A 21,340-nucleotide genomic window follows, 5' to 3' on the forward strand; every position below is an offset into this window, starting at 1 on the left:
TGTGTGACAGTGAGAGATAGCTGTGCATCGTGTGTGTGTGTGTGACAGTGAGAGATAGCTGTGCATCGTGTGTGTGTGACAGGGAGAGATAGCTGTGCATCATGTGTGTGTGACAGTGAGAAATATCTGTGCATCGTGTGTGTGTGACAGTGACAGATAGCTGTGCATTGTGTGTGTGTGACAGTGAGAGATAGCTGTGCATCGTGTGTGTGTGACAGTGAGAAATAGCTGTGCATCGTGTGTGTGTGACAGTGAAAGATAGCTGTGCATCGTGTGTGTGTGACAGGGAGAGATAGCTGTGCATCATGTGTGTGTGTGACAGTGAGAGATAGCTGTGCATCGTGTGTGTGTGTGACAGTGAAAGATAGCTGTGCATCATGTGTGTGTGTGACAGTGAGAGATAACTGTGTATCGTGTGTGTGTGTGTGTGACAGTGAGAGATAGCTGTGCATCGTGTGTGTGTGACAGGGAGAGATAGCTGTGCATTATGTGTGTATGACAGGGAGAGATAGCTGTGTATCTTGTGTGTGACAGGGAGAGATAGCTGTGCATCGTGTGTGTGTGACATTGAGTGATAGCTGTGCATCGTGTGTGTGTGACAGGGAGATAGCTGTGCATCGTGTGTATGTGACAGTGAGAGATAGCTGTGCATCGTGTGTGTGTGACAGGGAGAGATAGCTGTGCATCATGTGTGTGTGACAGTGAGAGATAGCTGTGCATCGTGTGTGTGTGTGACAGTGATAGATAGCTGTGCATCGTGTGTGTGTGACAGGGAGAGATAGCTGTGCATTGTGTGTGTGTGACAGGGAGAGATAGCTGTGCATCGTGTGTGTGTCAGGGAGTGAGAGACAGCTGTGCATCATGTGTGTGTGACAGGGAGAGATAGCTGTGCATTGTGTGTGTGTGAAAGGGAGAGATAGCTGTGCATCGTGTGTGTGTCAGGGAGTGAGAGATAGTTGTGAATCTTGTGTGTGTCAGGGAGTGAGAGATAGCTGTGCATAGTGTGAGTGTTTCAGGGAGTGATAGATAGCTGTGCATTGTGTGTGTGTGACAGTGAGAGTTAGCTGTGCATCGTGTGTGTGTGATAGGGAGAGATAGATGTGCATCGTGTGTGTGACATCGAGAGATAGCTGTGCATCGTGTGTGTGTGACAGGGAGAGATAGCTGTGCATCGTGTGTGTGAGACAGGGAGAGATAGCTGTGCATCGTGTGTGTGTGTGACAGAGAGAGATAGCTGTGCATCGTGTGTGTGTGTCAGGGAGTGAGAGATAGCTGTGCATCGTGTGTGTGACAGTGAGCGATAGCTGTGCATTGTGTGTGTGAAAGGGAGAGATAGCTGTGCATCGTGTGTGTGTCAGGGAGTGAGAGATAGTTGTGCATCGTGTGTGTGAGACAGTGAGAGATAGCTGTGCATTGTGTGTGTGTGACAGTGAGAGATAGCTGTGCGTCGTGTGTGTGTGACAGGGAGAGATAGCTGTGCATCGTGTGTGTGTCAGGGAGTGAGAGATAGCTGTGCATCATGTGTGTGTGACAGGGAGAGATAGCTGTGCATTGTGTGTGTGTGACAGTGAGAGATATCTGTGCATCGTGTGTGTGTGACAGGGAGAGATAGCTGTTCATCGTGTGTGTGTGTGTCAAGGAGTGAGAGATAGTTGTGCATCGTGTGTGTGTCAGGGAGTGAGAGATAGCTGTGCATCGTGTGTGTGTTTCAGGGAGTGAGAGATAGCTGTGCATCATGTGTGTGTGTGTGACAGGGAGAGATAGTTGTGCATCGTGTGTGCATCTCTCACTGTCACACATACGATGCACAGCTATCTCTCCGTCACACACACACGATGCACAGCTATCTCACACTGTCACACACACACACACACACTAGACACAGCTATCTCTCCGTCACATACACACGATGCACAGCTATCTCTCACTGTCACACACACACACACACGATGCACAGCTAACTCTCACTGTCACAAACACACGAGGCATAGCTATCTCTCACACCCTGACACACACACACAATGGACAGCTATCTCTCACTGTCACACACACGATGCACAGCTATCTCTCACTCCCTGACACACGCACACAATGCGCCGCGTCACTGTCAGTGCTATGAGGGTGAGGCAGGGGTTACTATGGGGTGAGGCAGGGGTTACTATGGGGTGAGGCAGGGGTTACTATGGGGTGCGGCAGGGGTTACTATGGGGTGAGGCAAGGGTTACTATGGGGTGAGGCAGGGGTTACTAGGGGGTGCGGCAGGGGTTACTAGGGGGTGAGGCAAGGGTTACTATGGGTTGAGGCAGGGGTTACTATGGGGTGCGGCAGGGGTTACTATGGGGTGAGGCAGGGATTACTATGGGGTGAGGCAGGGTTTACTATGGGTTGAGGCAGGGGTTACTATGGGGTGAGGCAGGGGTTAATATGGGGTGAGGCAGGGTTTAGTATGGGGTGAGGCAGGGGTTACTATGGGGTGAGGCAGGGGTTACTATGGGGTGAGGCAGGGGTTGATATAGGGTGAGGCATGGTTTACTATGGGGTGAGGCAGGGTTTACTATGGGGTGAGGCAGGGGTTAATATGTGGTGAGGCAGGGGTTAATATGGGGTGAAACAGGGGTTAATATGGGGCGAGGCAGGGGTTACTATGGGGTGAGGCAGGGGTTGATATAGGGTGAGGCATGGTTTACTATGGGGTGAGGCAGGGTTTACTATGGGGTGAGGCAGGGTTTACTATGGGGTGAGGCAGGGGTTAATATGTGGTGAGGCAGAGGTTAATATGGGGTGAAACAGGGGTTAATATGGGGTGAAGCAGGGGTTACTATGGGGGGAGGCAGGGTTTACTATGGGGTGAGGCAGGGTTTACTATGGGGTGAGGCAGGGATTAATATGGGGTGAGGCAGGGGTTACTATGGGGTGAGGCAGGGGTTACTATGGGGTGAGGCAGGGATTACTATGGGGTGAGGCAGGGGTTACTATGGGGTGAGGCAGGGGTTAATATGGGGTGAGGCAGGGTTTAGTATGGGGTGAGGCGGGGTTAATATTGGGTGAGGCAGGGGTTACTATGGGGTGAAGCAGGAGTTAATATGGGGTGAGGCAGGGGTTACTATGGGGTGAGGCAGGGGTTACTATGGGTTGAGGCAGGGGTTAATATGGGGTGAGGCAAGGGTTACTATGGGGTGAGGAAGGGGTTACTATGGGGTGAGGCAAGGGTTACTATGGGGTGAGGCAGGGGTTACTATGGGGTGCGGCAGGGGTTACTATGGTGTGAGGCTGGAGTTACTATGGGGTGAGGCAGGGGTTACTATGGGGTGAGGCAGGGGTTACTATGGGGTGAGGCAGGGGTTAATATGGGGTGAGGCAGGGGTTACTGTGGGTGAGGCAGGGGTTACTATGGGGTGAGGCAGGGTTTACTATGGGATGAGGCAGGGATTACTATGGGGTGAAGCAGGAGTTAATATGGGGTGAGGCAGGGTTTACTATGGGGTGAGGCAGGGGTTACTATGGGGTGAAGCAGGAGTTAATATGGGGTGAGGCAGGGGTTAATATGGGGTGAGGAAGGGGTTACTATGGGGTGAGGCAGGGGTGAATATGGTGTGCGGCAGGGGTTAATATGGAGTAAGGCAGGGGCAACTATGGGGTGAGGCAGGGGTTACTATGGGGTGCGGCAGGGGTTACTATGGGGTGAGGCAGGGGTTACTATGGGGTGAGGCAGGGGTTAATATGGGGTGCGGCAGGGGTTACTATGGTGTGAGGCAGGGGTTACTATGGGGTGAGGCAGGGGTTACTATGGGGTGAGGCAGGGGTTACTATGGGGTGAGGCAGGGGTTACTATGGGGTGCGGCAGGGGTTACTATGGGGTGAGGCTGGGGTTACTATGGGGTGAGGCAGGGGTTACTATGGGGTGAGGCAGGGGTTACTATGGGGTGAGGCAGGGGTTACTTCTTTCTCTCTCAGGCCTGAGTAACTACAGGCACACCCGCATTAACGTACGCAATGGGACTAAGCTAACAGGCCTGAGTAACACAGGCATACCCCGCAGTAACGTACGCAATGGGACTAGGCTAACAGGCCTGAGTAACACAGGCATACCCCGCATTAACGCACGCAATGGGACTAAGCTAACAGGCCTGAGTAACTACAGGCATACCCCGCATTAACGTACACAATGGGACTAAGCTAACAGGCCTGAGTAACTAAAGGTATACCCCGCATTAATGTACGCAATGGGACAAAGCTAACAGGCCTGAGTAACACAGGCATACCCCGCATTAACGTACGCAATGGGACTAAGCTAACAGGCTTGAGTAACACAGGCATACCCCGCATTAACGTTCACAATGGGACTATGGCCTCTACAGTATATCAGAAAAGGGGTTAAGTCTCCAGGAGAGGAATTCCTGCAGGAATGATACTCGGCCCTGCTCTATATTAGATGCTGGTGTTACATATTGGCAGGTGGCAGTGCCTGACGTACCCCGGGCCGCCCCCCGGGGCAATGAGTGAGGGGCCGAGGATCTCTCCGCTGAGCCAGATGCTTCTCTTTAATTAGCGAGTTTTGTTGCAGGCGGAGCAGCTGTCACTCAATAATCAGCACAGATCACTGTGCCTCGTGTGACAGGGAGGGAGAGATAACTGTGCCTCATGTGTGACAGGGAGTGAGAGATAGCTGTGCCTTGTGTGTGACAGGGAGTGAGAGATAGCTGTGCCTCATGTGTGAGGGAGTGAGAGATAATTGTGCATCGTGTGTGTGACAGTGAGAGATAGCTGTGCAGCGTGTGTGTGTGACAGGGAGAGATAGCTGTGCATCGTGTGTGTATGACAGGGAGAGATAGCTGTGCATCGTGTGTATGTGACAGGGAGAGATAGCTGTGCATCGTGTGTGGCGGAGTGAGAGCTGTGCATCGTGTGTGTGTGTGACAGTGTGAGATAGCTGTGCATCGTGTGTGTGTGACAGTGTGAGATAGCTGTGCATCGTATGTGTGTGTGACAGTGAGAGAGAGCTGTGCATCGTGTGTGTGTGTGTGAGACAGTGAGAGATAGCTGTGCATTGTGTGTGTGTGAGAGACAGTGAGAGATAGCTGTGCATTGTATGTGTGAGACAGGGAGAGATATCTGTGCATCGTGTGTGACAGTGAGAGATAGCTGTGCATCGTATGTGTTGACAGTGAGAGATAGCTGTGCATCGTGTGTGTGTGTGTGTGTGTGTGTGTGTGTGTGTGACAGTGAGAGATAGCTGTGCATCGTGTGTGTGTGTGTGACAGTGAGATAGCTGTGCATCGTGTGTGTGGGACAGGGAGAGATAGCTGTGCAACATGTGTGTGTGTGACAGTGAGAAATAGCTGTGCAGCGTGTGTGTGTGACAGTGAAAGATAGCTGTGCATCGTGTGTGTGTGTGTGAGACAGTGAGAGATAGCAGTGCATTGTATGTGTGAGACAGGGAGAGATATCTGTGCATCGTGTGTGACAGTGAGAGATAGCTGTGCATCGTATGTGTTGACAGTGAGATAGCTGTGCATCGTGTGTGTGTGTGTGTGACAGTGAGAGATAGCTGTGCATCGTGTGTGTGTGTGTGACAGTGAGAGATAGCTGTGCATCGTGTGTGTGACAGAGAGAGATAGCTGTGCATCATGTGTGTGTGTGACAGTGAGAAATAGCTGTGCATCGTGTGTGTGTGACAGTGAAAGATAGCTGTGCATCGTGTGTGTGTGTGACAGTGAGAGATAGCTGTGCATCGTGTGTGTGTGTGACAGGGAGAGATAGCTGTGCATCATGTGTGTGTGTGAGTGAGAAATAGCTGTGCATCATGTGTGTGTGACAGTGAAAGATAGCTGTGCATCGTGTGTGTGTGCCAGGGAGAGATAGCTGTGCATCATGTGTGTGTGTGACAGTGAGAGATAGCTGTGCATCGTGTGTGTGTGTGTGACAGTGAAAGATAGCTGTGCATCTTGTGTGTATGACAGGGAGAGATAGCTGTGCATCGTGTGTGTATGACAGGGAGAGATAGCTGTGCATCGTGTGTGTGTGTGACAGAGAGAGATAGCTGTGCATCGTGTGTGTGTGTCAGGGAGTGAGAGATAGCTGTGCATCGTGTGTGTGACAGTGAGCGATAGCTGTGCATTGTGTGTGTGAAAGGGAGAGATAGCTGTGCATCGTGTGTGTGTCAGGGAGTGAGAGATAGTTGTGCATCGTGTGTGTGAGACAGTGAGAGATAGCTGTGCATTGTGTGTGTGTGACAGTGAGAGATAGCTGTGCATCGTGTGTGTGTGTCAGGGAGTGAGAGATAGCTGTGCATCGTGTGTTTGACAGTGAGCGATAGCTGTGCATTGTGTGTGTGAAAGGGAGAGATAGCTGTGCATCGTGTGTGTGTCAGGGAGTGAGAGATAGTTGTGCATCGTGTGTGTGAGACAGTGAGAGATAGCTGTGCATTGTGTGTGTGTGACAGTGAGAGATAGCTGTGCGTCGTGTGTGTGTGACAGGGAGAGATAGCTGTGCATCGTGTGTGTGTGTGTGTGACAGTGAGAGATAGCTGTGCATCGTGTGTGTGTGACAGGGAGAGATAGCTGTGCATCATGTGTGTGTGTGACAGTGAGAAATAGCTGTGCATCGTGTGTGTGTGACAGTGAAAGATAGCTGTGCATCGTGTGTGTGTGACAGGGAGAGATAGCTGTGCATTGTATGTGTGAGACAGGGAGAGATATCTGTGCATCGTGTGTGACAGTGAGAGATAGCTGTGCATCGTATGTGTTCACAGTGAGAGATAGCTGTGCATCGTGTGTGTGTGTGTGTGTGTGACAGTGAGAGATAGCTGTGCATCGTGTGTGTGTGTGTGACAGTGAGAGATAGCTGTGCATCGTGTGTGTGTGACAGTGAGAGATAGCTGTGCATCGTGTGTGTGTGACAGTGAGAAATAGCTGTGCATCGTGTGTGTGTGACAGTGAAAGATAGCTGTGCATCGTGTGTGTGTGACAGGGAGAGATAGCTGTGCATCATGTGTGTGTGTGACAGTGAGAGATAGCTGTGCATCGTGTGTGTGTGTGACAGTGAAAGATAACTGTGCATCATGTGTGTGTGTGACAGTGAGAGATAGCTGTGCATCGTGTGTGTGTGTGACAGTGAAAGATAGCTGTGCATCATGTGTGTGTGTGACAGTGAGAGATAACTGTGTATCGTGTGTCTGTGTGTGTGACAGTGAGAGATAGCTGTGCATCGTGTGTGTGTGACAGGGAGAGATAGCTGTGCATTATGTGTGTATGACAGGGAGAGATAGCTGTGTATCTTGTGTGTGACAGGGAGAGATAGCTGTGCATCGTGTGTGTGTGACATTGAGTGATAGCTGTGCATCGTGTGTGTGTGACAGGGAGATAGCTGTGCATCGTGTGTATGTGACAGTGAGAGATAGCTGTGCATCGTGTGTGTGTGACAGGGAGAGATAGCTGTGCATCATGTGTGTGTGACAGTGAGAGATAGCTGTGCATCGTGTGTGTGTGTGACAGTGATAGATAGCTGTGCATCGTGTGTGTGTGACAGGGAGAGATAGCTGTGCATTGTGTGTGTGTGACAGGGAGAGATAGCTGTGCATCGTGTGTGTGTCAGGGAGTGAGAGATAGCTGTGCATCATGTGTGTGTGACAGGGAGAGATAGCTGTGCATTGTGTGTGTGTGAAAGGGAGAGATAGCTGTGCATCGTGTGTGTGTCAGGGAGTGAGATAGTTGTGAATCTTGTGTGTGTCAGGGAGTGAGAGATAGCTGTGCATCGTGTGAGTGTTTCAGGGAGTGATAGATAGCTGTGCATTGTGTGTGTGTGACAGTGAGAGTTAGCTGTGCATCGTGTGTGTGTGATAGGGAGAGATAGATGTGCATCGTGTGTGTGACATCGAGAGATAGCTGTGCATCGTGTGTGTGTGACAGGGAGAGATAGCTGTGCATCGTGTGTGTGAGACAGGGAGAGATAGCTGTGCATCGTGTGTGTGTGTGACAGAGAGAGATAGCTGTGCATCGTGTGTGTGTGTCAGGGAGTGAGAGATAGCTGTGCATCGTGTGTGTGACAGTGAGCGATAGCTGTGCATTGTGTGTGTGAAAGGGAGAGATAGCTGTGCATCGTGTGTGTGTCGGAGTGAGAGATAGTTGTGCATCGTGTGTGTGAGACAGTGAGAGATAGCTGTGCATTGTGTGTGTGTGACAGTGAGAGATAGCTGTGCGTCGTGTGTGTGTGACAGGGAGAGATAGCTGTGCATCGTGTGTGTGTCAGGGAGTGAGAGATAGCTGTGCATCATGTGTGTGTGACAGGGAGAGATAGCTGTGCATTGTGTGTGTGTGACAGTGAGAGATATCTGTGCATCGTGTGTGTGTGACAGGGAGAGATAGCTGGTCATCGTGTGTGTGTGTGTCAAGGAGTGAGAGATAGTTGTGCATCGTGTGTGTGTCAGGGAGTGAGAGATAGCTGTGCATCGTGTGTGTGTTTCAGGGAGTGAGAGATAGCTGTGCATCATGTGTGTGTGTGTGACAGGGAGAGATAGTTGTGCATCGTGTGTGCATCTCTCACTGTCACACATACGATGCACAGCTATCTCTCCGTCACACACACACGATGCACAGCTATCTCACACTGTCACACACACACACACACACACTAGACACAGCTATCTCTCCCTGTCACATACACACGATGCACAGCTATCTCTCACTGTCACACACACACACACGATGCACAGCTAACTCTCACTGTCACAAACACACGAGGCATAGCTATCTCTCACACCCTGACACACACACACAATGGACAGCTATCTCTCACTGTCACACACACGATGCACAGCTATCTCTCACTCCCTGACACACGCACACAATGCGCCGCGTCACTGTCAGTGCTATGAGGGTGAGGCAGGGGTTACTATGGGGTGAGGCAGGGGTTACTATGGGGTGAGGCAGGGGTTACTATGGGGTGCGGCAGGGGTTACTATGGGGTGAGGCAAGGGTTACTATGGGGTGAGGCAGGGTTACTAGGGGGTGCGGCAGGGGTTACTATAGGGGTGAGGCAAGGGTTACTATGGGTTGAGGCAGGGGTTACTATGGGGTGCGGCAGGGGTTACTATGGGGTGAGGCAGGGATTACTATGGGGTGAGGCAGGGTTTACTATGGGGTGAGGCAGGGGTTACTATGGGGTGAGGCAGGGTTTAGTATGGGGTGAGGCAGGGGTTACTATGGGGTGAGGCAGGGGTTACTATGGGGTGAGGCAGGGGTTGATATAGGGTGAGGCATGGTTTACTATGGGGTGAGGCAGGGTTTACTATGGGGTGAGGCAGGGTTTACTATGGGGTGAGGCAGGGGTTAATATGTGGTGAGGCAGGGGTTAATATGGGGTGAAACAGGGGTTAATATGGGGTGAGGCAGGGGTTACTATGGGGTGAGGCAGGGGTTGATATAGGGTGAGGCATGGTTTACTATGGGGTGAGGCAGGGTTTACTATGGGGTGAGGCAGGGTTTACTATGGGGTGAGGCAGGGGTTAATATGTGGTGAGGCAGGGGTTAATATGGGGTGAAACAGGGGTTAATATGGGGTGAAGCAGGGGTTACTATGGGGGGAGGCAGGGTTTACTATGGGGTGAGGCAGGGTTTACTATGGGGTGAGGCAGGGATTAATATGGGGTGAGGCAGGGGTTACTATGGGGTGAGGCAGGGGTTACTATGGGGTGAGGCAGGGATTACTATGGGGTGAGGCAGGGGTTACTATGGGGTGAGGCAGGGGTTAATATGGGGTGAGGCAGGGTTTAGTATGGGGTGAGGCGGGGTTAATATTGGGTGAGGCAGGGGTTACTATGGGGTGAAGCAGGAGTTAATATGGGGTGAGGCAGGGGTTACTATGGGGTGAGGCAGGGGTTACTATGGGTTGAGGCAGGGGTTAATATGGGGTGAGGCAAGGGTTACTATGGGGTGAGGCAAGGGTTACTATGGGGTGAGGAAGGGGTTACTATGGGGTGAGGCAAGGGTTACTATGGTGTGAGGCTGGAGTTACTATGGGGTGAGGCAGGGGTTACTATGGGGTGAGGCAGGGGTTACTATGGGGTGAGGCAGGGGTTAATATGGGGTGAGGCAGGGGTTACTGTGGGGTGAGGCAGGGGTTACTATGGGGTGAGGCAGGGTTTACTATGGGATGAGGCAGGGATTACTATGGGGTGAAGCAGGAGTTAATATGGGGTGAGGCAGGGTTTACTATGGGGTGAGGCAGGGGTTACTATGGGGTGAAGCAGGAGTTAATATGGGGTGAGGCAGGGGTTAATATGGGGTGAGGAAGGGGTTACTATGGGGTGAGGCAGGGGTGAATATGGTGTGCGGCAGGGGTTAATATGGAGTAAGGCAGGGGCAACTATGGGGTGAGGCAGGGGTTACTATGGGGTGCGGCAGGGGTTACTATGGTGTGAGGCAGGGGTTACTATGGGGTGAATCAGGGGTTACTATGGGGTGAGGCAGGGGTTACTATGGGGTGAGGCAGGGGTTACTATGGGGTGCGGCAGGGGTTACTATGGGGTGAGGCAGGGGTTACTATGGGGTGAGGCAGGGGTTACTATGGGGTGAGGCAGGGGTTACTTCTTTCTCTCTCAGGCCTGAGTAACTACAGGCACACCCGCATTAACGTACGCAATGGGACTAAGCTAACAGGCCTGAGTAACACAGGCATACCCCGCAGTAACGTACGCAATGGGACTAGGCTAACAGGCCTGAGTAACACAGGCATACCCCGCATTAACGTACGCAATGGGACTAAGCTAACAGGCCTGAGTAACTACAGGCATACCCCGCATTAACGTACACAATGGGACTAAGCTAACAGGCCTGAGTAACTAAAGGTATACCCCGCATTAATGTACGCAATGGGACAAAGCTAACAGGCCTGAGTAACTAAAGGCATACCCCGCATTAACGTACGCAATGGGACAAAGCTAACAGGCCTGAGTAACACAGGCATACCCCGCATTAACGTACGCAATGGGACTAAGCTAACAGGCTTGAGTAACACAGGCATACCCCGCATTAACGTTCACAATGGGACTATGGCCTCTACAGTATATCAGAAAAGGGGTTAAGTCTCCAGGAGAGGAATTCCTGCAGGAATGATACTCGGCCCTGCTCTATATTAGATGCTGGTGTTACATATTGGCAGGTGGCAGTGCCTGACGTACCCCGGGCCGCCCCCCGGGGCAATGAGTGAGGGGCCGAGGATCTCTCCGCTGAGCCAGATGCTTCTCTTTAATTAGCGAGTTTTGTTGCAGGCGGAGCAGCTGTCACTCAATAATCAGCACAGATCACTGTGCCTCGTGTGTGACAGGGAGGGAGAGATAACTGTGCCTCATGTGTGACAGGGAGTGAGAGATAGCTGTGCCTTGTGTGTGACAGGGAGTGAGAGATAGCTGTGCCTCATGTGTGAGGGAGTGAGAGATAATTGTGCATCGTGTGTGTGACAGTGAGAGATAGCTGTGCAGCGTGTGTGTGTGACAGGGAGAGATAGCTGTGCATCGTGTGTGTATGACAGGGAGAGATAGCTGTGCATCGTGTGTATGTGACAGGGAGAGATAGCTGTGCATCGTGTGTGGCGGAGTGAGAGCTGTGCATCGTGTGTGTGTGTGACAGTGTGAGATAGCTGTGCATCGTGTGTGTGTGACAGTGTGAGATAGCTGTGCATCGTTTGTGTGTGTGACAGTGAGAGAGAGCTGTGCATCGTGTGTGTGTGTGAGACAGTGAGAGATAGCTGTGCATTGTATGTGTGAGACAGGGAGAGATATCTGTGCATCGTGTGTGACAGTGAGAGATAGCTGTGCATCGTATGTGTTGACAGTGAGAGATAGCTGTGCATCGTGTGTGTGTGTGTGTGTGTGACAGTGAGATAGCTGTGCATCGTGTGTGTGTTTGTGACAGTGAGAGATAGCTGTGCATCGTGTGTGTGTGACAGGGAGAGATAGCTGTGCATCATGTGTGTGTGACAGTGAGAAATAGCTGTGCATCGTGTGTGTGTGACACTGAAAGATAGCTGTGCATCGTGTGTGTGTGTGTGTGTGACAGGGAGAGATAGCTGTGCATCATGTGTGTGTGTGACAGTGAGAGATAGCTGTGCATCGTGTGTGTGTGTGTGACAGTGTAAGATAGCTGTGCATCGTGTGTGTGTGACAGTGAGATAGCTGTGCATCGTGTGTGTGTGTGTGTGTGTGTGACAGTGAGAGATAGCTGTGCATCGTGTGTGTGTGACAGGGAGAGATAGCTGCGCATCATGTGTGTATGACAGGGAGAGATAGCTGTGTATCGTGTGTGTGTGACAGGGAGAGATAGCTGTGCATCGTGTGTGTGTGACAGGGAGAGATAGCTGTGCATCGAGTGTATGTGACAGTGAGAGATAGCTGTGCATCGTGTGTGTGTGTGTGTGACAGGGAGAGATAGCTGTGCATCATGTGTGTGTGACAGTGAGAGATAGCTGTCCATCGTGTGTGTGTGTGTGTGTGTGACAGTGATAGATAGCTGTGCATCGTGTGTGTGTGACAGGGAGAGATTGCTGTGCATTGTGTGTGTGTGACAGGGAGAGATAGCTGTGCATCGTGTTTGTGTCAGGGAGTGAGAGATAGCTGTGCATCATGTGTGTGTGACAGGGAGAGATAGCTGTGCATCATGTGTGTGTGACAGGGAGAGATAGCTGTGCATTGTGTGTGTGACAGTGAGAGATAGCTGTGCAATGTGTGTGTGTGACAGGGAGAGATAGCTGTTCATCGTGTGTGTGTGTGTCAAGGAGTGAGAGATAGTTGTGAATCTTGTGTGTGTCAGGGAGTGAGAGATAGTTGTGCATTGTGTGAGTGTTTCAGGGAGTGATAGATAGCTGTGCATCGTGTGTGTGTGACAGTGAGAGTTAGCTGTGCATCGTGTGTGTGTGACAGGGAGAGATAGATGTGCATCGTGTGTGTGTGACAGGGAGAGATAGCTGTGCATCGTGTGTGTGTGACAGGGAGAGATAGCTGTGCATCGTGTGTGTGAGACAGGGAGAGATAGCTGTGCATCGTGTGTGTGTGTCAGGGAGTGAGAGATAGCTGTGCATCATGTGTGTGTGACAAGGAGAGATAGCTGTGCATCGTGTGTGTGTGACAGGGAGAGATAGCTGTTTATCGTGTGTGTGTGTGTGTGTGTGTGTGTCAAGGAGTGAGAGATAGTTGTGCATCGTGTGTGTGTCAGGGAGTGAGAGATAGCTGTGCATCGTGTGTGTGTTTCAGGGAGTGAGAGATAGCTGTGCATCGTGTGTGTGACAGTGAGAGATAGCTGTGCATCATGTGTGTGTGTGTGACAGGGAGAGATAGTTGTGCATCGTGTGTGCATCTCTCACTGTCACACATACGATGCACAGCTATCTCTCCCTGTCACACACACACGATGCACAGCTATCTCACACTGTCACACACACACACACACACAAGGCACAGCTATCTCTCCCTGTCACATACACACGATGCACAGCTATCTCTCACTGTCACACACACGATGCACAGCTAACTCTCACTGTCACACACACACACACACGAGGCACAGCTATCTCTCACTCCCTGTCACACACACACGATGCACAGCTATCTCTCACTCCCTGACACACGCACACAATGCACAGCTATCTCTCACTCCTTGAAACACACACGATGCACAGCTATCTCTCACTGTCACACACACACACACGATGCACAGCTATGTCTCACTGTCACACACACACGATGAACAGCTATTTCTCCCTGTCACACACACGATGCACAGCTATCTCTCACTCCCTGAAACACACACAATGCACAGCTATCTCTCCCTGTCACACACACACGATGCACAGCTATCTCTCACTCCCTGTCACACATGAGGCACAGTTATCTCTCCCTCCCTGTCACACGAGGCACAGTGATCTGTGCTGATTATTGAGTGACAGCTGCTCCGCCTGCAACAAAACTCGCTAATTAAACAGAAGCATCTGGCTCAGCAGAGAGATCCTCGGCCCCTCACTCATTGCCCCGGGGGGTGGGCCGGGGTACATCAGGCACTGCCACCTGCCAATATGTAACACCAGCATCTAATATAGAGCAGGGCCAAGTATCATTCCTGCAGGGATTCCTCTCCTGGAGACTTAACCCCTTTTGTGATATACTGTAGAGGCCAGTGAGGCAGGGGTTACTATGGGGTGAGGCAGGGGTTACTATGGGGTGAAGCAGGGGTTACTATGGGGTGAAGCAGGGGTTACTATGGGGTGAAGCAGGGGTTAATATGGGGTGCGGCAGGCGTTAATATGGGGTGAGGCAGGGGTTACTATGGGGTGAGGCAGGGGTTACTATGGGGTGAGGCAGGGGTTACTATGCGGTGAGGCAGGGGTTACTATGGGGTGAAGCAGGGGTTACTATGGGGTGAGGCAGGGGTTACTATGGGGTGAGGCAGGGGTTACTATGGGGTGAGGCAGGGGTTACTTCTTTCTCTCTCAGGCCTGAGTAACTACAGGCACACCCGCAATAACGTACGCAATGGGACTAAGCTAACAGGCCTGAGTAACACAGGCATACCCCGCAGTAACGTACGCAATGGGACTAGGCTAACAGGCCTGAGTAACACAGGCATACCCCGCATTAACGTACGCAATGGGACTAAGCTAACAGGCCTGAGTAACTACAGGCATACCCCGCATTAACGTACGCAATGGGACTAAGCTAACAGGCCTGAGTAACTACAGGCATACCCCGCATTAACGTACACAATGGGACTAAGCTAACAGGCCTGAGTAACTAAAGTTATACCCCGCATTAATGTACGCAATGGGACAAAGCTAACAGGCCTGAGTAACACAGGCATACCCCGCATTAACGTACGCAATGGGACAAAGCTAACAGGCCTGAGTAACACAGGCATACCCCGCATTAACGTACGCAATGGGACTAAGCTAACAGGCTTGAGTAACTACAGGCATACCCCGCATTAACGTACGCAATGGGACAATCTAATAGGCCTGAGTAACTAAAGGCATTCCCCGCATTAACGTACGCAATGGGACTAAGCTAACAGGCCTGAGTAACTAAAGGCATACCCCGCATTAACGTACGCAATGGGACTAAGCTAACAGGCTTGAGTAACTACAGGCATACCCCGCATTAACGTACGCAATGGGACTAAGCTAACAGGCCTGAGTAACTACAGGCATACCCCGCATTAACGTACGCAATGGGACTATGGCCTCTACAGTATATCACAAAAGGGGTTAAGTCTCCAGGAGAGGAATTCCTGCAGGAATGATACTCGGCCCTGCTCTATATTAGATGCTGGTGTTACATATTGGCAGGTGGCAGTGCCTGACGTACCCCGGGCCGCCCCCCGGGGCAATGAGTGAGGGGCCGAGGATCTCTCCGCTGAGCCAGATGCTTCTCTTTAATTAGCGAGTTTTGTTGCAGGCGGAGCAGCTGTCACTCAATAATCAGCACAGATCACTGTGCCTCGTGTGTTACAGAGAGGGAGAGATAACTGTGCCTCATGTGTGACAGGGAGTGAGAGATAGCTGTGCCTTGTGTGTGACAGGGAGTGAGAGATAGCTGTGCCTCATGTGTGACGGAGTGAGAGATAATTGTGCATCGTGTGTGTGACAGTGAGAGATAGCTGTGCAGCGTGTGTGTGTGACAGGGAGAGATAGCTGTGCATCGTGTGTGTATGACAGTGAGAGATAGCTGTGCAGCGTGTGTGTGTGACAGGGAGAGATAGCTGTGCATCGTGTGTGTATGACAGGGAGAGATAGCTGTGCATCGTGTGTGTGACAGGGAGAGATTGCTGTGCATCGTGTGTGGCGGAGTGAGAGCTGTGCATCGTGTGTGTGTGACAGTGTGAGATAGCTGTGCATCGTGTGTGTGTGACAGTGTGAGATAGATGTGCATCGTTTGTGTGTGTGACAGTGAGAGAGAGCTGTGCATCGTGTGTGTGTGTGTGTGTGAGACAGTGAGAGATAGCTGTGCATTGTATGTGTGAGACAGGGAGAGATATCTGTGCATCGTGTGTGACAGTGAGAGATAGCTGTGCATCGTATGTGTTGACAGTGAGAGATAGCTGTGCATCGTGTGTGTGTGTGTGTGTGTGACAGTAAGAGATAGCTGTGCATCGTGTGTGTGTGTGTGACAGTGAGAGATAGCTGTGCATCGTGTGTGTGTGACAGGGAGAGATAGCTGTGCATCATGTGTGTGTGTGACAGTGAGAAATAGCTGTGCATCGTGTGTGTGTGACAGTGAAAGATAGCTGTGCATCGTGTGTGTGTGTGACAGGGAGAGATAGCTGTGCATCATGTGTGTGTGTGACAGTGAGAGATAGCTGTGCATCGTGTGTGTGACAGTGAAAGATAGCTGTGTATCGTGTGTGTGTGACAGGGAGAGATAGCTGTGCATCATGTGTGTGTGTGACAGTAAGAGATAGCTGTGCATCGTGTGTGTGTGTGTGACAGTGAGAGATAGCTGTGCATCGTGTGTGTGTGACAGGGAGAGATAGCTGTGCATCATGTGTGTGTGTGACAGTGAGAAATAGCTGTGCATCGTGTGTGTGTGTGACAGTGAAAGATAGCTGTGTATCGTGTGTGTGTGACAGGGAGAGATAGCTGTGCATCGTGTGTGTGACATTGAGTGATAGCTGTGCATCGTGTGTGTGTGACAGGGAGAGATAGCTGTGCATCGTGTGCATGTGACAGTGAGAGATAGCTGTGCATCGTGTGTGTGTGTGACAGTGAGAGATAGCTGTGCATCATGTGTGTGTGACAGTGAGAGATAGCTGTGCATCGTGTGTGTGTGTCAGGGAGTGAGAGATAGCTGTGCATTGTGTGTGTGTGACAGAGAGAGATAGTTGTGCATCGTGTGTGTGTGACATGGAGAGATAGCTGTGCATCGTGTGTGTGATAGTGAGAGATTACTGTTCATCGTGTGTGTGTGTGACAGTGAGAGATAGTTGTGCATCGTGTGTGTGTGACATGGAGAGATAGCTTTGCATCGTGTGTGTGTGATAGTGAGAAATAGCTGTGCATCGTGTGTGTGTGACAGTGAGAGATAGTTGTGCATCGTGTGTGTGTGTCAGGGAGTGAGAGATAGCTGTGCATCGTGTGTGTGTGTGACAGGGAGAGATAGCTGTGCATCGTGTGTGTGTCAGGGAGTGAGAGATAGCTGTGCATCGTGTGTGTGACAGTTGTAATACTGTGCACTGAAATGTAATTGGTACTCCTAACAATAATCAGTATACATTCAGGAGAAGGATTTACTGTTATATCATAACATAACCACCATCTGATTCCTTGTCCCATACATATAAATCAATACAAACGCCGCTGGGTATATACTGTTACTTTGCAGCCATGTTAATAAAGGGCAGACAATTTGATGCATATTTAACATGGTATCACTACTTAGAATAAAGTTGGTTTAATTCACAAACTACTGTAAGAGTGGCAGCTTATTGGAAATTACACCCTTAAAGAAAGGATGAATATATTCAATAGAGAATGTTACTATCCCCATTAGGAATAAGTATCACTTATACAGTATATGTATAGAAAGACATATCTAATTAGAGACAAAGAATGATTATCTTAAATCACACACTGAATTTAATACAGTAACGAACCTCAGAAAGATATATAGTCCATCTATGTCTGATAAATAAAGACATAGGAATATCTTAAATCACACTGAATTTAATAAAGAAAGATATATAGTCCATTTATGTCTAATAAATAAAGACCTAGATAGGAATATCTTAAATCACACATATCACTCATAATTTGAATGTAAAGGAAAGAATTTAAATCAACAAATATTGATGAACTACATTTGTTGAAAAAAGACATCTTAAATAATCAGACACATATAGTCCCTCAAATAGTGTATATAGAGGGGAAAGAGATTCACTGTCTAATGTGTCTAATAATTAAAGACACAGATCGGGGTTATCTTAATTTGCACAATTCTTTACTTAAAATCTAATACACAGAGTAATACATATAGCAGTGGGAATATACTGAAACCCCAAATACTGTAGTACAATATAACACAGAATCCATAGCATAAACTTAATGCAAAGAGAAGTGTTAAATAGAGATATAACCAATCTCTGAATGTTAAAGACACAGATCTGGTTATCTATAATCACACAAGTTATATTTTATAATCTATATAGAATAGTGCAGATACACAAAGTATGTTACATAGTATACAAACTCAATGTAGAAGAGAAATATTACATCAAGATGTTTCTCAATCAATTGGATTGCGCTTATGGGAACCAATAGAAACAGGGAAGTGCCTATAAAGAAGGTAGGGACAGATATACCCACATTAACTCCTGAAGAAGCCTTAGTGAATTGCACTAAAATATACCCCATAATTAATACAAATTGAATGCATTTTAAACAGTAGAGAATGCATTTTAAACAGTAGAGAATGTGTATCTATGTACGAGGGGGGGAAGGAGTCCAAAGTCGTGACTGTTCAGAGTACAGAGTAGGAGTGAGATTTTGATCAAGAATGGAGCCGGCATCGACAGCAGAGAAGTCTGAGATCTCCCGAGATAAGATGTGATTTCTTACTGAAGCTTTTTCCACATTCAGGGCAGTTTATAGGGTGTCATCCCTGTGTGGATTGTTTGGTGTCTAACAAGATGCGATTTCCGACTGAAGCTTTTCCCACATTCAGAGCAGTTATAGGGCCTCTCCCTTGTGTGGATTCTTTGGTGAGTAACAAGATGCGATTTCCGACTGAAGCTTTTCCCACATTCAGAGCAATCATAAGGCTTCTCCCCTGTGTGGATTCTTTGGTGTGTAACAAGACTTGATTTTTGACAGAAGCTTTTCCCACATTCAGAGCATTTATAAGGTCTCACCCCTGTGTGGATTCTTTGGTGTGTAACAAGAATTGATTTCTGCTTGAAGCTTTTCCCACATTCAGAGCAGTTAAAAGGTCTCACATCTGTGTGGATTCTTTGGTGTGTAACAAGAGCCATTTGTTACTGAAGCTTTTCCCACATTCAGAGCAGTTAGAAAGTCTCACGCCTGTGTGGATTCTTTGGTGTGTAACAAGATGCGATTTCTTAATGAAGCTTTTCCCACATTCAGAGCAGTTATAGGGTCTCTCCCCTGTGTGGATTCTTTGGTGTCTACAAAAACTTGATTGATCATGGAAACTAGTCCCACATTCAGAGCAGTTATAAGGCTTCACCCCTGTGTGGATTCTTTGGTGTGTAACAAGACCTGATTAATGACTGAAGCTTTTCCCACATTCAGAGCAGTTATAAGGCTTCACCCCTGTGTGGATTATTTGGTGTGTAACAAGATTTGATTTCTGACTGAAGCTTTTCCCACATTCAGAGCAGTTATAAGGCTTCACCCCTGTGTGGATTATTTGGTGTGTAACAAGATGATATTTCTTATTGAAGCTTTTCCCACATTCAGAGCAGTTATAGGATTTCTTCCCTGTATGGATTATCTGCGGTATAACATTATCGTATGTCCCACAGTAGGGGTTCATGTCTCTGTTCTTTAAACCCTCTCCTTGTCTTGCGGTGTCTGTAAGTTTAGTAAAAGGCTGTTGATGTATAGAAATGCTCTGCCGAGTTTCTGGTAATCTTGTTCCAATTCTCATACAGACTTATGCAATGTTGAAGTCCTTAAAACATATTTCCATTAACCCCTCATGTAATTTGATGTTTGGGACATTTCTTACGTTGCTTCTTGCTCACAGACGAGTCATGTGCTGAAGATACATCTATGGTGAGAAAATGTATTAATGTAACATTGCAATGCATCAGAGAAGATTTGGATGAGAGATATATGTTCATTGAGTTGAACCTTTATAAAATTCTACTCGTGCAACATACTGAACATAATTAAAGCTACATTGTTATCGTTACATTCACCCAGAGGAAGGCAAAAAAAACACCCCAATTAATCATGTTACAATTATGTCTCATAAATGGAAATAAATATTTTCTCCTCACGCCAGTAATAGAAATCACATTACTCCCTGTATCAATGTTCTTCATATATTGTTCTTATCAAATAACTTTTGTTGTACTTTGTGATATATTAACCCTTTAGTGGCTCAAGGGGCCAGCTAGCCATTGGCATCCCACGAGTATCTGACCACTTGTGACGGTAGCTTTGAGACAGGCTATTAATAATACACACCAAAATATAACTGGGTTGAACTGGACGAGACTTAAGATATGATAAAATATAATTTATTCCTTGAAAAAGGTGAACACACGAGATATACAAATGACAGACAAAATATGGACACTCACTTAAGATGGAATGATGAAACAGTCACATCTGGACTGGCAGTTCATACAGCAATCTTCATAATCATCAAGACACGAAAGACAATAGCCATAGGCTGAGCCTGGTTCTTATACAATTATTTCCCATTGAACACAACCTAAACCCAGCCCCTCTCATAAATCAGTGGTGAGGTTGACAGTTTTCCTCAGAGTAAAACTCCTCCCACCCAAGGACGTTTAAAAACTGCTTTTCCTATCTAAATAACGTCATAACTTCAGTTCAGTGAAACTTACTGGCACGCGAGCCATATTAATACATTCCGACACGCATGACGCTCCCAATAAGACTAAATATTACAGTGTAATACTAAAATTAAGAGAGATATTAATATCTGTCTCATAGGACCTGCTAAACAGCAGGTGTCTGTAATCATTATTTGCGGCTCGGCCCCCCGCTTACACATATGTAACTTATAGCATGTTCAGCCGAGGACATCTCATAATATTCTTATATTTAATAAGGTCACTCATTCTGTAGCCCCACTCCTAAATCAGGGGCGTTTGGCCAGTCTACCAAATTGAGTGTCTGGCAGGATACTATGGTTTGTAAGTGTGAGTTTTAACACTCACCAACCACTCCAGCTTCCTAAACATTTGGTCGCATTCCTTAGTAGGCAGGCATCTTTGAGGGTAACTTAAACAAAGGGCTAGAATCACTATTCAACTATTAACCCTTGCCCTCCCGGATGGATTCCAGTGTTTGTGTGGTGCAGTCACTGGAACAGAAACAATAAATTTTTACAGGGGAATAAACAGTTGGATGGCTGAAGCAAGGCAAAACCACATTACTGGACTCCAGCCCAGTTAACCCCTTGCTTCTCAGGTGAGAGTAGAGGGTGGCCTAATGGGGTTTAACCCCTGTAATCCTGGGCCAAAACCCCCACACTTGACACCACTAATGTCCAAAAATGGGTAAATATACAGCTTACAGTAGACTTAACTTGGTTGATTAAAATAGGAACCGACGTTTCTGCCGTATTTACATCATTTTTCCTGATTTG

At 48.5% G+C, this 21,340-nt stretch overlaps 1 pseudogene; it reads right to left on the reverse strand.

Annotated features, from left to right (window-relative positions):
* Positions 1–17,266: 17,266 nt before the first annotated feature.
* LOC142467978 (uncharacterized) lies at positions 17,267–21,176 on the reverse strand (annotated as a pseudogene).
* Positions 21,177–21,340: the final 164 nt, after the last annotated feature.

Source organism: Ascaphus truei, chromosome 1 (genome assembly GCF_040206685.1).
Source record: "Ascaphus truei isolate aAscTru1 chromosome 1, aAscTru1.hap1, whole genome shotgun sequence".
In the NCBI taxonomy this organism is placed as follows: domain Eukaryota; kingdom Metazoa; phylum Chordata; class Amphibia; order Anura; family Ascaphidae; genus Ascaphus; species Ascaphus truei.